This window comes from Capricornis sumatraensis, chromosome 20 (assembly GCF_032405125.1).
Source record: "Capricornis sumatraensis isolate serow.1 chromosome 20, serow.2, whole genome shotgun sequence".
In the NCBI taxonomy this organism is placed as follows: Eukaryota; Metazoa; Chordata; class Mammalia; order Artiodactyla; family Bovidae; genus Capricornis; species Capricornis sumatraensis.
The window spans coordinates 47775696-47796182 of record NC_091088.1 but is presented as its reverse complement, the minus strand read 5'-3'; the positions used below and the strand labels follow the sequence as shown (position 1 = coordinate 47796182).

At 42.2% G+C, this 20487-nt stretch overlaps 1 pseudogene; it reads right to left on the bottom strand.

Annotated features, from left to right (window-relative positions):
• Positions 1-13624: 13624 nt before the first annotated feature.
• Positions 13625-19037, bottom strand: LOC138096772 (serine/threonine-protein kinase pim-1 pseudogene; annotated as a pseudogene).
• Between the last annotated feature and the right edge of the window lie 1450 nt (positions 19038-20487).

Sequence of the window (20487 nt, the reverse complement as noted above, 5' to 3'; positions counted from 1 at the left end):
GGTGGTGAGTGTGTTTCAGAGCTCAGAAGGGCAGGTTTGATTACTGGTTGGAAAGCATGGCAATGGTGGTCTGTTCAAGATGGTCCTGCCTTCTTTTTCTGCTCATTCTAAGAGTGTGTCTTCCTCAGAAATGATTCAGAGGCTGCTCATTCCCTCTTACCTGTCCACCATCTGCTGGGATGGCCCCTTGGGTCTCAGGAGAAGAGGTCAGGGCACCGTCCTCAAAGGACTATCTGCTCAGCTGGATGGCCAGGTGAGTGCAGTGAGAATAAAGGAAAATACAGAGGCCGCACTATTTGTGAACATCCAGAAGGTGCTGTGGGGCAGGATGGGTCAGAGGAGGGCCGGACAGAGGGGAGCCTCCCGGGAGCTCAGGGGAATGGAGAAAACTGAGGTTGAGGAGGCTGAGAGGGGTGAGAGCCTTCTTCTCCAGCTGAGGCAGTGAGAGAGGAAGGACTCGGAAAAGGTTGAGAAAAGGAAGATGCCGGTTGAGTGCTTCCATCTGTGGCTCTGATTGCATTATAGGGAAAGAGGAGGTTTGGGGAAGCTGTTGGCAGATCTCAACCACATTGTGGCAAATGAGACCCTTTGGCCTTTTGGAAAACCCTCACTTTATTAAAATAAATTAAAAGAGATGGAATCCTTCTGTTCCCGTCTCTCCCCTTCCTTGTTTGAAGCGGGCACGTGCTGCTCACCATTGTGTTACCTTCAGATAGCTTGCACTGGGAAGGGCAAACCTGTAATTACCCTGCCTGCCGAAAATGATGGCTGTCGCTTAAGAGAAAACCTGACTGCTTTCCTTCCATGGGGTCTCCGATTCGTGCCAGAGCATCTGTCTGTAATCTCTTCAACTAGAGCTTTGTCTGAGCCAGCCCAGTGGCAGGGAAATGACAGGGTTGCTGGTGGCTAGATGAGTTGGTGGGAGGGGCACAATGTTGGCTCCTGGGATGCTGGGTCTGCATCTCCCGGCCCTCCTCCCACCCAGAGGAGGAATCTTAGGTGCAAGGAATGGTCGCTGCCACAGCCAGGGAGAGCTCACACCCCAGGTCTCAGGAGAGGGGAGGATCCTGGTCCAACCCTGCAGTAAATGTCGAGGAATCATTTACTGACAGTCTGGGAGCCTGGGCCCAGAGAAGTGCTCATCAGATAGAGTATGTACAGTTGCAAGTGAGACATACCCAACTCCACCTGGCTTGTACAGGAAGGGAATCTGCTGGTTAACTAATTAATTGGCTAACAAATGTTCAGAGGTTCAACAGACTCAACACAGGCTTGACTGATCTGGAGACTCAACCACATCACCAGGCTCTAGCCCCTGCCTTTTGTAGGTGTGGCTTCATCTCATGATCACAAGGTGACTTGACTGCCAACTGAAGTTCCCAGGGCAGTGTGTATCTAACAGTATTTGATGGGAGGAACCAGGGTTAGTTCTAATCATTAAAACTATTATACTGGTTTGGGCAATGGAATATCCTGATGGTCTCAAGCTGAGTCACATGTTTCACCCATGGAGTTGGGAAGGGCTTGGCTTCACCAGAATCATAGGAGAATTATGGAACAATTTAAGGAAAACTGTGGATACTATGGGTTGTTGGGAAATGACATGGGGGACATCAATCCTAGGAGAGAGATTTAAGGATGGTTGCTCTATACTCTAAAACAACAGTCCCCAACATTGTTGGTACCAGGGACAAGTTTCATGGACAATTTTTCCACGGATGGAAGCAAAGGATGGTTTTGGAATGAATCAAGCACATTACATTTATTGTGCACTTGACTTCTATTGTTACTATGTTGTGATAATGCAGTAAAATGAGCAATGGGGAGCAGGTGTAAATACAGATGAAGATTTGCTCACATGCCCATGGATTTCCCCCTACAGTGTGGCCCAGTTCCTAACAAGCCCTGGACTAGTATTAGTCCATGGTCCGGAGGTTGGGGTGCCCTGGGTCTAAAAGATTCTGTCAAAAGTCTCTGTTTAAGTGAGTGATAGAGAAGTGGACGTTCCTTCCCTTGTAGTCTGGGCCACCCTGAATAGCCATTCCATTAATAGAATACTGGGTCAGGGAACTTCAGAGAGGATCGTCCTCTTTCAAAGTCACTGTGGGGCTCTCCAAGACAGAACCATCATGAGGTCACTAGGCCTCCAGGGACTAGAAAGGCATCACCTTATGAAATGTCTTAACACACAGCTGGAAGGCTATCACGATGTAAGAGATTTGTCTTTCGGAGTATAAGTCATTTCTTGTTCACTCATATATGCTGACCCAGGCCCCTCTGTCTCAATTTTGGTCCCTCCTGCTCTGCATGAAACCCCATTTTATTTCCACAAAACTCGATTTCCTTATATTTCATGATGATGTATGTCTCTTCCTGTCCTACCTCAATGTGGAGCATCCTAAGCTCCCGGTATTTTCTGCAGCTTCTCCCCTTTCAAAACTTATCAGTCCTAAGTATCATGTACTCAGAACATCACTAGTCCAAGCTCAGATGTTGGAGGCTGACTGTGGCTGGCAGTGTCATGACAGTTATCAAGACCATGATATGACAGGAGTCTTCAGAGCTGTAAATCAGTGCCTTAGATAAAGTAGTGAGCTTGAATTTGACCTGTGCAGAAATGAGAATTGGAAGTAAGAAAGTCAGAAATTCGTCCTGCCATGTAGGCAATTGTCTACTTGGCCTTTGCAAGTTCCAGGGGAAAGATGATATGGCTTCAAGAGACAATTTTGTGGTGCAGTTTCTTTGATCCCATGGCCTTTGCAAAGAATTCTGTTTGCTAGATCTGCCTACTACTTTTCAAGGGAAAACAGGGAGTTCCTTGAGTTTAAGGGTGAGCTTGCAGTCTGTCTTTCTGTCTGTCTGTCTGACAGACAACACCCTAGCCAAGAAGCAACTACAACAGAGATAGCTAAAAATACCCAGGGGGAAGTCAAAGACCAAATTTGTGGCATTGAGGCAAACAGGATTAAGATTAGGCATAAAGAAGAATCTTGTTTTTCAAACTTTGAACTTTTCATTTTGTATTGGTGTATAGCTGATTAACAATGTGGTAGTTTCAGGTGAACAGTGAATATAAAGAAGAACTCTTTAAAAAAAAGATATTTGTGACAATTAAGGAGAACTCAAGGGAACAAGAACAATCAATTTTCTCGGCATTAAATATATGCATTTATATACCTGAATTATCCCCAACATGTTACTAGCAGAGTTTGAGGTCAAGTAACCTTTAGGGGTTAGTTCCAGCTGTTGAGTTGTAGATTCTAAAGAAAAGGAAAGGAAATAAAAATTCAGTTTCCAAGGATCCCTGAAACAGATTAGTGTAACTGGGAAATGGAAAACTAATCAGTCCCATGTATTTTCTGAAATGGGGTATTTATTGGGCATCTGTTCTGCACCCAGAACTGCATGGAGGGATATGAGACAAGCGATGGCAAGGTCCCTGCCCTCCAGGAGTCGGAGAACAAACACTCAGAGCCCACTAACAATCACGTGTCAGGCTACACCCTGGAGAGGTGGTGGCAAACCAGGCTGAGGCAGTACTAGATCTCATGGACCTTACACTCTGAGGGGGAAGGAGGGTCATTCTAAAGGATATTCAGGATGCAAAAGGGCCTGTTGGGAGAAAATGAGCCTTATAGGGAGTAATGGGAAAGGTCTCCCCCAGGAGGCGTGGGATGGATTGCAACATGAAGAATGAGCAGTCTAGTTGGGATGTCAAATCAAACTGGGCACAAAGTTGCCTCTAAAGAGCAGTCTTGGAAAACATGACTCAGACCTTCTCTCCCAGCACTAAATAAAATGGTCAGAAGGCTATCAGAGTTTAAAGGTGCACAGCACAGATCTTGAGGAATTTCTGTTAGAGATAGTCTGATGGTAGATACCTCTTGCTAAGAAATTAATGCATTAATGTGGAAATTAAATAGTGTGTATTAGAATACACAGTAAAAAACTCCATCTATAACCTCTAATTTGAAGTAGAAATAGCAAATGCAAAAAAACCCCAGTAAGCTGAATTATTGACAAAAGAAAATAAGATGATATCACTACAAATTCGGACTTATGAGATGCAAGCACAGTAGGTCTTTGAATTCACAACTCTAAGTGCACTCATTCTTAATCAAAGTGAAGTCGCTCAGTCGTGTCCGACTCTCAGCAACCCCATGGACTGTAGCCTACCAGGCTCCTCTGTCCATGGGATTTGCCAGGCAAGAGTACTGGAGTGGGGTGCCATTGCCTTCTACGCTATCAATCAATAGCATGCACAACATAAAACTCATAGAATACTTTTCTCTAAAATCTTTTCAAGGTTCAAACAAAGGCAGGTATTTCAAAACTTTATTAAGGAAAATAACACTATGTTAAGTGCTTTATCATTTGTTTAAGGAAACTAGCAAAATATTGATATTAAACCTATGCTACATATCACAAAAGAGAGAGTGGGAAAAAAATAAAACGGATCATCTAACCTGGGAATGGAAATACAGGATTGAGTCAATCTAAAGATGTAATTCACTCCCAATCAGTCTTCTGAATGAAACTTTGGCAAACTGAAAAAAAAAAAATTTATATTTCATCTAGAAAAATAAACATGTGAAATAAACAAAAATATGTTGAAAAAGAAAAATATTTAGGGAAATCAGGCACCATCAGATATTAGAACATATGATGAAGTCACATTGCTCAATATTGTGTGATAGAAAATTAGGTCTATGGAAGAGAATAATAAGATTATAATAGAACCTAATCTATAAAGTTATTTATTGTACGATAGAGGTAGTGTTATTTATGAAATAACTAGTTCTTGGGAAATGCCTTATATATTAGGGAAAGCAAATTAGTTCTTTAGCATTTCAGTTCAGTTCAGTTCAGTTGCTCAGTCGTGTCTGACTGTTTGCGACCCCATGAATTGCAGCACACCAGGCCTCCCTGTCCATCACCAACTCCCGGAGTTCACCCAAACCCATGTCCATCGAGTCGGTGATGCCATCCAGCCATCTCATCCTCTGTCATCCCCTTCTCCTCCTGCCCCCAATCCCTCCCAGCATCAGAGTCTTTTCCAATGAGTCAACTCTTTGCATGAGGTGGCCAAAGTACTGGAGTTTCAGCTTTAGCATCATTCCTTCCAAAGAACACCCAGGACTGATCTCCCCCAGAATGGACTGGTTGGATCTCCTTGCAGTCCAAGGGACTCTCAAGAGTCTTCTCCAACACCACAGTTCAAAAGCATTAATTCTTCGGTGCTCAGCCTTCTTCACAGTCCAACTCTCACATCCATACATGACTACTGGAAAAACCATAGCCTGGACCTTTGTTGACAAAGTAATGTCTCTGCTTTTGAATATGCTATCTAGGTTGGTCATAACTTTCTTTCCAAGGAGTAAGCGTCTTTTAATTTCATGGCTACAGTCACCATCTGCAGTGATTTTGGAGCCCCAAAAAAATAAAGTCTGACGCTGTTCCCACTGTTTCTCCATCTATTTGCCATGAAGTGATGGGACCGGATGCCACGATCTTCATTTTCTGAATGTTGAGCTTTAAGCCAACTTTTTCACTCTCCACTTTCACTTTCATGAAGAGGCTTTTTAGTTCCTCTTCACTTTCTGCCACAAGGGTGGTGTCATCTGCATATCTGAGGTTATTGATATTTCTCCCAGCAATCTTGATTCCAGCTTGTGCTTCTTCCAGCCCAGCATTTCTCATGATGTACTCTGCATAGAAGTTAAATAAGCAGGGTGACAATATATAGCCTTGACGTACTCCTTTTCCTATTTGGAACCAGTCTGTTGTTCCATGTCCAGTTCTAACTGTTGCTTCCTGACCTGCATATAGGTTTCTCAAGAGGCAGGTCAGGTGGTCTGGGATTCCCATCTCTTTAGCATTTAGGGGTTAGAAATTTCTTTCCAAGCATACTACTACTCAGAAAATAGCATGAATTTGCTTGTATACAAAATATGACCAGTCATCAATCAATCCCTGATTGATGGGAACATGATGGTTACTTTGTGCTGTTCAATTTTCCAAAATTTCTGCATTTTGTGTGTTTTTAGGAGGAAAAATAAAGGTAAAAACAGATAGAGATACATGTTCATTGCAACATTATTTACAATAAGCAAGGTAAGGCAGGTGGCTCTAGTAAAGAATCTCTCTGCCAATGCAGGAGACTTAAGAGATATGGGTTCCATCCCTGGATGGGGAAGATCCCTTGGAGGAGGGCATGGCAAACCCACTCCAGTTTTCTTGCTTGGAGAATCCCATGGACAGAGGATCCTGGAAGGCTACAGTCCCTAGGGTCGCAAAGAGTTGGACACAACTGAAGTGACTTAGCATTAGCACTATTAGCAAGGTAAGGCAAGAACCTATGTTTTGTCCACAGATGAATGACTCTAGAAACAATGTGTACATATACATTTTATATATTATTTTATATAGTTTTCATATTATTGCATATATTATTATATAAGTATAATGGAATATTATTCAGCCTTGAAATGGAAATTTTGTCATTTTCAGCAATGTGAATGAAACTGGAGGACATTATTTTAAGTGCAATAAGCCAGACAATCAAAGATAAAACCTGTGTGCTTATACATGTGAGAATTGGAGTATTCCCTGCCATATCAGTAAACAAGGAAGTCACAGTCATCCGTGATTTCAGCCCTCCAATATTTGCTTCTGAGCCCTAAGGGCACTCTGGAAGGAGGAGAGTATCCAGAAACTAACAGTCTTCAAGACTGTAGCCACTCCTACAGTGAGCCCAGAGGCAGCTCAGGATGTGAAACACACACACACACACACACACACACACAACACAGGACACTGGGCCAGGATAGCTAAAATGCATATGAAAGGAACAATTTCAGTGAGTCGACTTTTTCCTCTTCCCATACATAGAAGAGTGCTAAATTCCTTAGCTTGGGATATCTGATTTTCTTTAACAATAATCTTTTGATTTTCAGACTCTCTGTCCTTTGTTGCAAAACTTCTATATAACCTGGCTCCTTCCCTCGCCTCCTTGGAGCAGTTCTCTCAGGATTACTTGAGATGCTATCTGCTAGCCTTGAAGTCCTAAAAATTCACACCAAATAAAACATAACTCTCAACTTTTAGGTTGTGGCTATTTTTTTAAGTTGACGTGTGGAATCTAAAAAAGTAAACAACAACAAAATCCCTCAAACTGATTAGAAACAGAGCAGAAAGGTGGTTGCCAAGGAGTGGGGAGATGAGAAATGGGGAGAAGCTGGTCCAGTGGGAGCAGTTTCAGTTATAGGATAAACGAGGTCTGAGGCTCTCATATGTAACCTGGTGACTAAAACTGGTAACATTCTGTTATATAACTGAAACTTGCTAAGAGTAGAACTCAAATGTTCTCGCAGAAGAAAGGTAAATATGTGAGGTGATGGACCTACAATTACCTTGATGGAGGAGAAGCCTTTCACAATGCATATGTAGATTAAGTCATCAGGGTGTACACTTGAAAAATCTCGCAATGTTGCTTGCCAGGGTGGCGGGAGGAGATACCCCTCCTCCAAGGTAAGGAGCAGCGGCTGTGCTTTGCTGGAGCAGCCGTGAAGAGATACCCCACGCCCAAGGTAAGAGAAACCCAAGTAAGACGGTAGGTATTGCAAGAGGGCATCAGAGGGCAGACACACTGAAACCATACTCACAGAAATCTAGTCAATCTAATCACACTAGGACCACAGCCTTGTCTAACTCAGTGAAACTAAGCCATGCCCACGGGGCAACCCAAGACGGGCGGGTCATGGTGGAGAGGTCTGACACAATGTGGTCCACTGGAGAAGGGACTGGCAAACCACTTCAGTATTCTTCCCTTGAGAACCCCATGAACACTATGAAAAGGCAAATTATAGGATACTGAAAGAGGTACTCCCCACGTCACTAGGTACCCAATATGCTACTGGAGGTCAGTGGAGAAATAACTCCAGAAAGAATGAAGGGATGGAGCCAAAGCAAAAACAATACCCAGCTGTGGATGTGACTGGTGATAGAAGCAAGGTCCGATGCTGTAAAGAGCAATATTGCATAGGAACCTGGAATGTCAGGTCCATGAATCAAGGCAAATTGGAAGTGGTCAAACAAGAGATGGCAAGGGTGAATGTCAACATTCTAGGAATCAGCAAACTAAAATGGACTGGAATGGGTGAATTTAACTCAGATGACCATTATATCTACTACTATGGGCAGGAATCCTTCAGAAGAAATGGAGTAGCCATCATGGTCAACAGAAGAGTCCAAAATGCAGTACTTGGATGCAATCTCAAAAACGACAGAATGATCTCTGTTCATTTCCAGGGCAAGCCATTCAGTATCACAGTAATCCAAGTCTATGCCCCAACCAGTAATGCTGAAGAAGCTGAAGTTGAATGGTTCTATGAAGACCTACAAGACCTTTTAGAACTAACACCCAGAAAAGATGTCCTTTTCATTATAGGGGACTGGAATGCAAAAGTAGGAAGTCAAGAAACCTGGAGTCACAGGCAAATTTGGCCTTGGAATACGGAATGAAGCAGGGCAAAGACTAATAGAGTTTTGCCAAGAAAATGCACTGGTCATAGCAAACACTCTCTTCCAACAACACAAGAGAAGACTCTACACATGGACATCACCAGATGGTCAACACTGAAATCAGATTCATTATATTCTCTGCAGCAAAAGATGGAGAAGCTCTATACAGTCAGCAAAAACAAGACCAGGAGCTGACTGTGGCTCAGCATGAATTCCTTATTACCAAATTCATACTTAAATTGAAGAAAATAGGGAAAACCGCTAGACCATTCAGGTATGACCTAAATCAAATCCCTTATGATTATACAGTGGAAGTGAGAAATAGATTTAAGGGCCTAGATCTGATAGATAGAGTACCTGATGAACTATGGAATGAGGTTCGTGACACTGTACAGGAGACAGGGATCAAGACCATCCCCATGGAAAAGAAATGCAAAAAAGAAAAATGGCTGTCTGGGGAAGCCTTACAAATAGCTGTGAAAAGAAAAGAAGTGAAAAGCCAAGGAGAAAAGGAAAGATATAAGCATCTGAATGCAGAGTTCCAAAGAATAGCAAGAAGAGATAAGAAAGCCTTCTTCAGCGATCGATGCAAAGAAATAGAGGAAAACAACAGAATGGGAAAGACTAGAGATCTCTTCAAGAAAATTAGAGATACCAAGGGAACATTTCATGCAAAGATGGGCTCCATAAAGGACAGAAATGGTCTGGACCTAACAGAAGCAGAAGATATTAAGAAGAGGTGGCAAGAATACACAGAAGAACTGTACAAAAAGGATTTTCATGACTCAGATAATCATGATGGTGTGATCACTCATCTAGAGCCAGACATCTTGGAGTGTGAAGTCAAGTGGGCCTTAGAAAGCATCACTACGAACAAAGCTAGTGGAGGTGATGGAATTCCAGTGGAGCTATTTCAAATCCTGAAAGATGATGCTGTGGAAGTGCTGCACTCAATATGCCAGCAAATTTGGAAAATTCAGCAGTGGCCCCAGGACTGGAAAAGGTCCGTTTTCATTCCAATCCAAAAGAAAGGCAATGCCAAAGAATGCTCAAACTACCACACAATTGCACTCATCTCACATGCTAGTAAAGTAATGCTCAAAATTCTCCAAGCCAGGCTTCAGCAATACGTGAACCGTGAACTCCCTGATGTTCAAGCTGGTTTTAGAAAAGGCAGAGGAACCACAGATCAAATTGCCAACATCCACTGGATCATGGAAAAAACAAGAGAGTTCCAGAAAAACATCTATTTCTGCTTCATTGACTATGCCAAAGCCTTTGACTCTGTGGATCACAATAAACTGTGGAAAATTCTGAAAGAGATGGGAATACCAGACCACCTAACCTGCCTTTTGAGAAATCTGTATTCAGGCCAGGAAGCAACATTTAGAACTGGACATGGAACAATAGACTGGTTCCAAATAGGAAAAGGAGTATGTCAAGGCTGTATATTGTCACCCTGCTTATTTAACTTTTATGCAGAGTACATCATGAGAAATGCTGGACTGGAAGAAACACAACCTGGAGTCAAGATTGCCAGGAGAAATATCAATAACCTCAGATATGCAGATGACACCACCCTTATGGCAGAAAGTGAAGAGGAACTAAAAAGCCTCTTGATGAAAGTGAAAGTGGAGAGTGAAAAAGTTGGCTTAAAGCTCAACATCCAGAAAACGAAGATCATGGCATCCAGTCCCATCACTCCATGGGAAATAGATGGAGAAACAGTGGAAACAGTGTCAGACTTTATTTTTTTGAGCTCCAAAATCACTGCAGATGGTGACTGCAGCCATGAAATTAAAAGACGCTTACTCTTTGGAAGGAAAGTTATGACCAACCTAGATAGCATATTCAAAAGCAGAGACATTACTTTGCCAACTAACGTCCATCTAGTCAAGGCTATAGTTTTTCCAGTAGTCATGTATGGAGGTGAAAGTTGGACTGTGAAGAAGGCTGAGCACCAAAGAATTGATGCTTTTGAACTGTGGTGTTGGAGAAGACTCTTGAGAGTCCCCTGGACTGCAAGGAGATCCAACCAGTCCATTCTGAAGGAGATCAACCCTGGGATTTCTTTGGAAGGAATGATGCTAAAGCTGAAGCTCCAGTACTTTGGCCACCTCATGCGAAGAGCTGACTCATTGGTAAAGACTTTGATGCTGGGAGGGATTGGGGGCAGGAGGAGAAGGGGATGACAGAGGATGAGATGGCTGGATGGCATCACTGACTCAATCAATGTGAGTCTGAGTGAACTCCCGGAGTTGGTGATGGACAGGGAGGCTTGGAGTGCTGCGATTCATGGGGTCGCAAAGAGTCGGACACGACTGAGCGACTGAACTGAAACTGAACTGAAGCTGGAAAAAGGAGAGTGGGGTAAAGTGTGTTGGTGCAGGACAGCAAGTGAGGAGACCTTGATCCAATACACCAAGGGATGAAAGCTGTTGATTTTAAAATAGATTTTATTTGACATAACGTTTGGCATTTACAGCCATATTTAGATATACAATTCTATGGCATGAATTGCATTCATAATACTGTGCAACCATCACTACTATTTGCAACGCTTACTCATCACCCAACAGAAACTCTAACCATGAAGCCAGGACTGTCATCCTTCTCTCTCTCCTCCCAGCCCTGGAAACCTCTCAGTTTGGTGCTGATTCACTTTGCTGTATTGCAGAAGCTAACACAACACTGAGGAGAAGGAAATGGCAACCCACTCCAGTGTTCTTGCCTGGAGAAACCCAGGGATGGAGGAGCCTGGTAGGCTGCAGTCCATGGGGTCGCGAAGAGCTGGACATGACTGAAGCGACTTAGCAGCAGCAGCAATACAACATTGTAAAGCAATTATACTGCAATAAAAAAAAAAAGAAAAAGAAAAAGAAAATCACTCGGGATTTTAAAGGAGAAAAAAAGATTTAAGCACAGCTGCTTTGGTAGAGCTGGATCAGGCCTATGGTTGGGATGAAGAAAAAGAAGGCTGGTGCTTTTTGAACAAGATTGTTCTTGAACTTTTAAGTACCATTTGTCCATAGATTAGAAAGCATTGGTTAAATTTTGTTGTTTAGTTGATAAGTCTTGTCTGAACCTTTTGTAACTCCGTGGACTGTAGCCTGCCAGGCTCCCCTGTCCATGGTATCTCCCAAGCAAGAGCTCTGGAGTGGATTGTCATTTTCTTCTCCAGGAGATCTTTCCGACCCAGGGATCAAACCCAGGTCTCCTGCATTGGCAGGTGGATTCTCTACCACTGAGCCGCCAGGGAAGCCCGTGATCAAACTTCACTGAGGAGTAGTGAGAGAGTGAAAGTCTGGGAGTGGGATCCAGGGGCACCCTAGGTGGGGCTTTGCTGCTGCAGATCCCCATCCCTGGGAGGGCCAGAGAGCAGCCTGGCACGCACAGGTGTAGGTTCCAGAGACTGGGGAGAGTAGGGTCTCTGCAAATTCTCTTCCCAGCAGTGTAAATCCTAACTGGTCATCGTGTATTATAATTTTGACTTATGACTGAATTAAATTTGCTAATATTTTGCTAAGAATTTTTAAACCTTTGTTCTCAAGGGATATTGGTGTCTAGTTTTTTATTTTTTTCCATTGGAATACTTTTGTTTGGATTTGGTATACCGGCAATGATGACCTCACAAAATGAGGTCATCCACTTCAAATTTTTGTAACGGTTTGTGTGATATTGGTATTATTCCTTCCTAAATGCTTTATAGAATTTACCAGAGAAGCCTTCTGGGCCTAGAGTTTTCTTTCTGGGAAGTTTTTTTTAAAGACAAAAAGCATTTTATTCAAAAAATGCCACGTATATATATATAAAATAAGATCTCTTTTATTCCCCTGTACCGTATTTTATTCAGATAAAACCAGCAGGCTACATGCTGCTCAGAACACAGCCCCAGAGAGGCTCCAGAAGGCACACCATCCAGAACTGCTTTTCATATATCTAGTCTCTACACACAAGTCAGCAACACCCCTCCCCCATCACCCATGGACTGTACACCCACTTGGGTAAGCCGGCGAGGGGGCCCCCTGCAGCAGTCAGGGAGCTGCCGCAGCTGTCCCCCCTGAGTCCCCGTCACCCTACAAACCAACAGAGCAAGCATCGCAGCCCTCCCCAAAAGATCCCCAAGTCAGAGGAGGAAAGGCGAGAAACAAAAACTATGGCGGCAGTCGTGGAAGCTTGGAGCAGGAAGGGAACCAAATAAATAAATATATATATAACATTGACCTCCAGGTTAGAAAGTGCATCATCTTCCCAAGGGGGAGAAAAAACAAAACAGGTAAAATAACTTAAAAGGCAAAATTAAAAAGGAATTAGATCAACTACAATCCTTTTGTACACTGCCATGCCAACTGTACCCATATTTACAGTTTTTCTGTTGATTTGCTTTGTTTGTGCATTTTTGTGTGTGTGTGTGAGGTCTTAACTTAGAAACAGTCCACTTGGGAGTTTTACTAAAGGTGGAAAAAGGGCAGGGGGCTCAGCGTTTGGCCTTGTAGCCTCTTCCATGGCACCTCTCATATGAAGGATGGGGGGAAGAGGGGGAGGAAGAAATAGAGGGAACCAAACCCAGGCAGATTTTTGGAGAAGCGGCAGGTAAAACAGGCAAGTTCACATATTTCTCCCAGCACAGCCAGAGTCCCCACAGAAGGCCTCAGAATGTCGGAAGAGATGACAGGGACTTAAAATGGTGCTAGTCCTAACCCACCCCAACCTGAGTCCCCCCTGCCTGACCCGCCGAGGCATTCAGCAGAACTCTTGATGAAGCGAACAGCTCCATGGCAGGATCCTGACCTACTCCCACCCCTCCACTCCCACCCACCCCTGGGATTTTGCAGAGTCCAGCGATACTGGACATCAGTGAGAAGGCGAGCTTCTATCGGAGGAGTGGAGGCCTAGGACGCCTGGAGTGGAGTGGAATCTCTTCCTGCCTTTTGGGAAGCAGCCTCCAGGAGCCTGGGGTCTGGAATGAGTTGTAAATGTTGTTTCTGTATCAAGCACTGTACTGCTTGAAAATAAGTGCCACTGGTACTCGGGAAGCTGGAGACAAGACACTTCCCCTCCCTGGAGCATTTGACAGGGAGGGAAGAACCTGCTGGAGAAGCTATTTGCTGGGCCCTGGCGACAGGCTATGAAGACTGATCTCAGCAGTTTCCTGGGGCAGGAGGACATCTTGCATCCACGGCTGGTTCTGGATTTCTTTGAAGGATGGCCGATCTGATGGCCTCAAGGCCAAGCACCATCTAATGAGATGTTGCCACTCTGAAGAGACCCGCTGCCAGAGACCAGACGGCTGCCGACCTGCCACGGTAGTGGATCCACTCTGGAGGATACACTCGGGTCCCATCGAAGTCCGTGTAGACAGTGTCCTTGAGCAGCGCCCCGGACTCGAAGTCGATGAGCTTGAGCTCGCCGCGATTGAGGTCGGTAAGGACGATCTCGCCCTGATGTCGCGGTGAAGCACTCTGCAGTTGTGGCTGGGCCGCACCGCCTCCAGCACCTGCCAGAAGAAGCTGCAGGCCAGCTCCCCCTGCAGGCCCCCCCCCCCCGCCCCTTTCCGTGATAAAGTCGAAGAGGTCTTGCACCGGTTCCCGCCTCTCCAGGACGAAATTGTTGGGCCTCTGAAACCAATCTAAGAGCCTAATGGACGCCGGAGAAGCCCGAGCTCACCTTTTTCAGCAGAACCACTTCCATGGGCACTCAGGTGCCATTAGGCAGCTCTGCCCAGTGAGAAATCCGGTCCTTCTCCACGTGCTTGATGGCCACCGGCAAGTTGTCGGCGACACGGATGCCTGAGTACACCGAGCCGAAGCCCCCGCTGCCCAGGAGCGGGCCCACCTGGTACTGCGATTCCAGGGGCTCCTTCTTGCCCGGCGCCAGCTTGGTGGCCTGCAGGTCGTTGCAGGCCGCCGTGTGCAGGTGGGCAAACGAGTTGATTTTGGACAAGAGCACCCCAGCTTCCAGGAAGTCGGCGTAGAGACTGTGTCTAGGGGCTAGGGTTGTGTCGGTGGCTGTGCCTAAGGCTGCGGCTGCGCCTGCGGCTGGCGCAGAAGGTCGAGGGCCAGTCGGAGGACGACTGGGGGCGCTGCCGGGGCTGGAGGCTGACGGAGGCGCCCGCAGGGTCAGGCAGCGCCGGGGCGGTGGGCGGCTCGAGGGGCTTGGCCGCGGCACAGGGAGTGTGTAGCTGCTACTGCTGCAGCCGCCCGTCCAGCCGCCGCCGCTGCCGCCAAGTGCTCTCCGGCCTCCTCCGCAACCGTTTGATAGAATTTATAAACTGTTTTATAGAATTGACCAGAGAAGCCTTCTGGGCCTAGAGTTTTCTTTCTGGTAAGGTTTTTAATTGATGATTTCAACAGCTTTCATAGGGGCATAGAGCTACTCAGATTTTCCATTTCTACCTTAGTCAGTTTTAGTGATTTATCTTTCATAAAGTTGTGGGTAATATCCCCATATTATCCTTTTAAAACCTGTAGGATACAATATGGTACCTCCATTTTCATTCATATTATTGTTAATCCTTGCTTCTCATCTTTTTTCTTGATCATCAAAGCTAGAGTTTCATCAAATTTACTGATTTTTTTTTTAAAGAAAGCTTTTGGTTTTATTATTTTATGCTTTATTTTTCACTTACTTGAATTCTGATAGCTCTTATCTTGTAAAATTCCCATTTTCTTCTTCCTTTTATTTTAATTTGCTTTTCTTTTTCTAAATTTTTAAGGTGAAAGCTTAGACTTTGGAACTTTTTTCAAACACAATTATTTAAAACTATAAATTCCCTTTTAAGGACTAGACTCCACATGGTTTTAATCTATTATAATATTTTCATTCAGGTTAAATATAGTTTCTAATTTTTCCTGTGAACTTCTGCTTTGTGTGTAGGTTGCATAGGAGTCTTGTCCAATTTTCCAAGCACTTGATGATTTTCCAAATATCTGTTTTTTTATTGCTAGTTTAATTCTGATTTCAGTCCTTTTAAATTTATTAGCAATTCTTTTATTGTCCAACATGTAGTCTATTTGGGTGATTATTCTCTGACTATTTGAAGATAGAAACATTCTCCTAATTTGGGTAGAGTGTTTATATATGTCAATGAAGTTAAGTTGGTAGATGTTCATATCCTCTATGTCTTGATTTTCTGTCTACTTGTTCTATCAAGTGTTGAACAGGAACGGTACAATCTCCAACTTTTGTTTTGTCTTTTAAACTTTGTGTTTTATATTGGAGTATAGCAGATGAACAATATTATGATAGTTTCAGATGGACAGCCAAGAGATTCATACAATGTCGTTTTGTGCATTTTGAAGGCCTTTTACTGCATACATAGGTATGTAGGATTTGTGTTTGCTTTGTCTTGTTCTTCTGTATCTTTGGGAAACACATTCCTTGTCCTGAAGTCTATTTTGTCTAATAATAATATTATAACATAGACATTCATCTTTATTTATGGGTCTCTAGTTATATTCCCTCTTTTTCTCCTAATGGTGGTCATTTATATCTTCTCTTTTTTTTCCTTGGTTAGTCTAACTAGAGGTTTATCAATTTTAATTTATCTTTTTTCCCAAATAGTCAGTTTGTGGTTTTGTTGACTTTTTCTATTGTATTTTTCTGGGTGTGTGTTTTATTATTGCCACTCGTTTTTTCATGTGGAAGCTTAGATTACTGATTTGAGACCTTTATTCTAGTATAAGCCTTTAACACAGTGGTTCTTAAATGGGGGTGGTTTTCCCATCTCTAGAGCAGACATGTGGCAAGGTCTGGATACATTTTAATTTTTTCTAGTCAGTGGGAATATATCAGTGAGTAAAATAGACAGAAAATTTCCTTATAGAATTCTCATTATAATTGGAGACATAAGCAATGAAGAAGATTAAAATATATAATGTAATGTCAGGTGGTGATGAAAATCAAAGCAGGATAAAGAAATAGAAAATGATGAATATGGGCCAGTTGAGACTGGGTAGTCAAAGAAGGCTCTTCTCACAGAGTGGTATTTCAGGAGAGACCTGAATAAAATGAGGGAGGGAACCATATGAGTATCTGTGGAAATAACTTTCCATGCAGAGGAACAGCAATTGCAAAGTCCCTGAGTTGGGAGTGTCGTAACGTGGAGCTTAGGGGGTGGGGTGAAAGGCTAGCAAGACGACTTATGTTGAAACCCAATGACCAAGAAAAAGGGGGTAGAAGACACTGAAAAGTGTCATGGATCAGACTGTGTTTTGCAGGCCAAGGAATGATTTTGGATTTTAATCGAAGCATCCGGGGAACGAACATTTTGAGTAGCAGACACCATGAGGATCCTGGGGGTGGTTGGTTTGAGAACAGATTGAAGGGAACAAACATGGAAATGTGGAAATCAGCTGAAAATAAGTGAAATTATCCAGGTGAGAAGTGCTGGTGCTTTGGGCTAGAGGGATAAAAATGGAGATGGCTGCAATTCCAGACATGTTTTGAAAGTGAATTTTAAGATTCTCTAGTGGATTGAATATGATATATTAGAGAAATGAAGAAGCTGAGGATGACTTCAGTGTTTTTTCCTGAGGACCTGGTGGATGGAACATGGACGGAAGGGCCATTTGCTAAAGTCAAAAGTTTGGTTTTGTATTTAAGTTTGCAAAGTCTGTTGTTCATTCCAGTGGAGTTCTCAAGAAGCAGTTAATTATAACAAGTTAAGAAGTCAAGGGAAAATTTAGAACTGGAGATGTAAATTTGGGAGTTTCTATATAATAGATTTTGTTACTGTAATTTCATACATTAACACAGTAAAACCATTTATTTCTCATAATAGCCATCAAAAGCATAAAAAAATCTATCATCATATCATGATGAAATAATAAGCTAGGGATAGAAGTAAATATCAAAAAATTACAACAGACATACAAAGTATTGGTTAAACATAAGCACTACCTTTAAAGTTAGGAAATATAAAAATGTTTACTGTTTTTTTTAACTACATGTTTTAGCCAATTAGCAAGAGAGAAAAGGGAGGAGATAAAGTTGGAAAAAACAAAAGTGCCTTTACTTGAAAATGATATGATTAACTACTTTAAATAATTCAAGAGGCTCTATTAACAATTAAGTAATCAATTAACAATACATTAATATTGATATAAGATTTCAACAGATTGGTCAGATACAAGATTAATATTCAAAAGCTTTTCTCTACACTAGCAATAACCAAGTACAATGCACTTTGTTTAAAATAACAACAACAATCTATAAAATACAACAACTGGGAGTATATAAGTCAAAAATAATGACAAAATTTCTTGGAAAATCTAATATTTAATAAATTAATATTTGAATATAAGTGGAGGGTGACTTAATGTTCGTGGCTGGGAAGATCTATTTTAAAGATGTTCCTTCTCCCCCAAATTATCTAAAAATTTAATGTAATCAAATTTGCAATGAGATTATTATGGAAATCAGCAAGCAGATTCTAAAATTCAAATAGAAGATAAATGGTTGTGGACAGCCATGCAATTTTGAAACAGATGATCAAAAGCATGAACTTTAACCATCTGATGTCAAATTTATGAAGCTCTAACCATTAAAGAAGTCAGATTTTCCTTAAGAATATACAAATAGATGGAAGAGACTAAAATTTCTAGAAACAGATCCTTGTGTATTTTAGAGTTATAAGATGCACTATTTGAAATCCGTGGAGATAGAAAGAGGTGGTGAAGAAACTGGGAGTACTGGTTCTACATGTTAAATAGCTAACTTATAAAACTCACAAAATGAATTTAAGATATATTAAAATCCTAAACACATATGCACACACATAAATAAAATTGTTAGCATGTAAAAAAGAATGCTAGGATTTAGTTCAATAACTATAAAAATATAGAAAAAGATGGGTAAATTTGAAATTAACACAAGTTTAAAAATGTATAGAATTAGAAAATGTCTCAAGTGAAATACGACACTGGGAGAAAATATTTGCATCAAATATGATGAAGATAATTCTCCAAAATGCATGAGAATGCTTATAAATCAATAAGAAAATTCAAGCAATCTAATAGAATAAAAACAATAAAGGATATTTAAATAGTTTAAGATAGTCAACCAATTTGGAGGGCAAAGAGAAAATTTTACTCCTCTTACTGAACTTTCAGAATCTATCATAGGGAGGCATTAGAAATTAGCACAAGAAGGTATAACCAACCATGTTTACTGAGTCCTTGTTTGTAAATAGGAAAATGTGTATCTCAGTTCCATTGCATGTCCTTTGTGCAGGGTGGAGGTTAGTCTCCGACTCAGCAGTTTCTTCGGATATATATCAAGTTGGCATCTCAAGTGACATAAAATCTGTAAGAACCTCACTTTGACAATCTGTTGCTTTTTTTAAAAAAAAGTTGAGGATTGTCCCTCATTTTTTTTTTCTTCTGTTTAAACCAGAATCACTATTGCGTATGCCCAGCTTACATGCTGCCTACCCCACAAGTCTTTCCTACCTTCCCTCCGCATCGGGATGAATCTTGTCTTTTCTCTGGTATTCGTTGATGCATTTGATACATCCGTATTACTGCATTTGCTATCATGTATTAATTAGTTCCGTATATCTTTCTCCCCACCAAACTGTAAGCCTCTAGAGGGCAGAGATGGAATCTGGTTTAGTTATGATCTCCCTGATGTATTTCATAGCTTAGGCACTCAATAAATAGAATTTTAAGGCTCCTTTGACCCTCAGCCTTGGCTCAAGGAAGGGCTCAGGAAATCAGGTTTCCACAGAGTGAGTGTAAACTGAGATTGAACTTTTTAACACTCTATAGTCAGGAAATGGAACACTTCATATTAGCAGATACGTTGAATAAATGGCAAATAACATCAAAGACAACATATTACATGTGCAATGTAGCATGTGTGAAGCTGAAAATGATTTTCCTGAGTGCTGAGCTCTAATCAAGTTCTCTAATGTTGCATTAACATGGGTCCTTTAGCTTCATAGATCCTCTTGATATTTCTTAGACATTTAAGAAATGGAATAGACTCAGCCATATCCTAGCTTCGAATGCACGCAACTAATTTCCCCCTGAAACCCAAGAACATCTTCCAAAGCATGATACAGATTCCTGGATTCACACCGACAAAAGAAAAAAGAGCTCTGTGGAGGCGAACAAGACCTGAGTTCCCCATTCAACACCAGTGTCCCAGTTTCCAAGTGCACACCCTCCTCCTAATTCATCTCTGAAAAATAGACCTGTCAAGTCCTTGGCATTTTGTTTTGGTTTGTCCGATGGTGGTTTTACTATTTTTTATCTGTGGAACTGCAAGACACATTTTTCTGTCTTCAAAGTTATTTGGATATTTCTTTCTTTGCTAATATTGGCAAAACATGTATGCTCAAGGGAGGTGCATGGGGAAGTTTGTATGGATGATGTGTTTCTTTCGAAGCTCCTGGAAAAAGAATGCATTTACTGGGTTCCTTTGACCAGCCTCAGGCTCTCTGAGATTAGTTTTAGATGTATAGACTATGGCCAGGCATTGCCCATGTGGTTCTGGGCTCTGCACTTGCAGGAAAATGTCCTTTCCCCCAGGCAGGGCTTTTGTTCCATCACAGTTGTCCCAAAAGGATTAGGTGAAGAAAAGAACTTTAGACAAATTTGATCCACAGCAAGTTTTCTCGCTGTAGGAGGTAGGGAAGCTGTGGAAAGTGGTTCTCTGTGGTCTGTGGCCAAACCTCTGGACCTTGCAGATGGTACACAGGTGTGGCCAGGTGTGTGCCTGAAAGTCTGAAAACTAAACTCTGCAATCAAAAAAACTAGTCTGGGGATTCACCTTCCAATATCAACTCTGAGGTGGATTAATCTATATTAGATATTCTCAAGGTTGGGCATCCTTGGGCGTTAATGGAACAAGTTCCCTCCTTGGGGTCCCAAGTCCTGGATTTCACCTGCAGGGTAATATTCCCTTGCTTCTGACCTTCAACTAACCAATCTGTTTCCTGGACTGAAAATAATAATTTCC